Raw genomic sequence first — 2,500 nt, 5'->3', positions numbered from 1 at the left:
AGGAAGCGAGCGTGTTCCTACCAAACGTGCTGACGTCAGATGTTGCTCTTCTGCAAAAGAAGGCTGTGTTATGAGGATGAAAACCAAGCACTGTGCTTCTCGGCGCTTATCTTCTACTCAGATGGTTTCCCTGGTATGTGAAAAGGTATTTAACCCTATCAGCGTTATGGCCTCGTGCATCAAACGAGAAACCGTGACTAGATGCCGGACTCATAAGCCATGCAAATCCCAATGTCAACTTTCATCGCTGGAATCGGTAGAGATTCCATGATTTTCGAACGTGAGGGATTTTGGTTTTGATTTCTCGACAGCATCAAAGAATTTCGAACCCTGATATTTACATCATTAAATAAGGGCTTTCATTTCTCACGATAACCTTTTATAAATGCATACTCCCTTCATCTATATATCCGTTGATATATATATATATATATATATATATATATATATATATATATATAAATATTGCTTATATATATTACATAAGCAGTATATATATATATATATATATATATATATATATATATATATATATATAAATATATATGACCAAATAGTTAATAAGATGTTAAAAACACTTTGAATGAGTTAAAAACATATTTAATCTGAAAAGGAAACACTAGATAAATGGATAGTCCTTAATCCGCGGAGTTTCGAAGAAATACTTTCCTTCTCATCAGAGGGTAGGAATTAGCAAAATGCAGGATCGGATTTTGCATGCAGAAGTATTCGTTGAAACAACAAGTAAGTCAAAGATCTCACTTGAAAACAAAAAAGTGAAGCAGAGGCAATATGGTGAAGAAAAAGGTGATTACACATGAATGGATAGTCTGGTGGAAGATAAAAAAATCCATTGACGGTAAAATCCAAATGTAAAACTTCAAGAAAGTTGAAAGTGTTTTTTAACATATTTGATTAACTGTTTGCTCATATTATAAGCTCTATTTCCTATTTGGTTTTATCGAGCTTTTACATCTGCTGAGATAATTTTATAAATATTAATTCTTTAATATTTATAATTTACTTTAATTTTACCATCTTGGATCATTTTGGTAAATTCAATTGTAATTTTCATTTTGTATATATATATATATATATATATATATATATATATATATATATATATATATATATATATATATATATATTGCTTATGCAATATATATATTTAAAAAAAATTATATTATACAAATATTATTAAATATATTATTAAAAAACCATTTAAAAATAAAATGTTTAATTTCAACGTTATGTCACGAGGTTAACAATGCCGAATGGATACAGTCTTTGCTAATCAAGCGAGAGATAGCTTGTCTCGCCGGATTCGAATCTATCGACCGGTGTTAATCGTGACACCCTGCACTGAAGATTCCCGAAAAAAAAAATGAAACACTAATGTCTATAGGTATTTAATAATTATAGTAAATAATTATCTCAGCCCGTTTAAAAAATTCGTTTCTTATCGTGAGCACATTCTGTTAAATAAAGTCGTTTTTTTTTAGCTCTTATGCATAGATCATTACATAATGGTTAGATCACTCTGGCTGACCTACAAAAACATGTAAAAATAAAATGGTCTATTTCAACGTTATTTCACGCGTTTAACTGTAACCGAATGGATCCGGTCCTTGCTAATCAAACCAAAGATGGCTTGTGTCGCCGGGTTTGAATCTATCGACTGGTGTTAATCGTAACACCCTGCGATGAATAAGGATGAAACTCTAGTGTCTGTAGGTATTTAATTATTATAGTAAATATATATATATATATATATGCAATTGTCCATCCTTTCACGAAACATTTGTAAGAGCTTAACGCCAAAAAAAAGTGAATTTCTGTTCATGTAGGTTGTGATTTTATTCAATTTACGTATATATATATATATATATATATATTGCATAGGCCGACTTCTAAAAAGTCTACAATTACAAAAGAGAATTCAACTATATAAGGATGAAAAAAAAACCTTAACTAAAATTATTAAATAGAAAACGGGGATCATCAGCTGTCTACCATGTAGCTGTTTTGGAGCTTTGATGGATGGCTCTCCAGTGTAAATACCACTTTCCCAATAACAAGATATAGATACAATACAGTTACTATTTATACTAATATATAAAAAAATGAAATCTATATATCTATAAAAGTGAACGCGTGTGTGTGTGTCTGTGTCTGTGTGTACATTTCCCTACGCAATAACTCTGTAAATTTTGGGTCTACAGACTTAAAATTTGATATGCAGGGTACTGAGATTTGGGAAAATCGATGTGATTCATTTTCTCCCAGAAATTTGGCTGTTAAGGGGTCAAACTTCAACGATATGACCTTTAAGAACTCTATGAAACTCCTCCAACAATTTGGGGTCTAAACACTTGAAATTTTAGATATAGATTGCTTGGACATGGATCTAACTTAATAACTTGATATTAATCTAAAACAATAAATGTTTACAGGTCATAATGAGGGTCAAAGTTAAAAAAAAATACCGCTTTTTTTTTCG

The sequence above is a fragment of the Euprymna scolopes genome, chromosome 39 (assembly GCF_053919585.1).
Source record: "Euprymna scolopes isolate OS-2025 chromosome 39, ASM5391958v1, whole genome shotgun sequence".
Taxonomy (NCBI): Eukaryota; Metazoa; Mollusca; class Cephalopoda; order Sepiida; family Sepiolidae; genus Euprymna; species Euprymna scolopes.
This window is presented reverse-complemented; position numbering follows the sequence as displayed.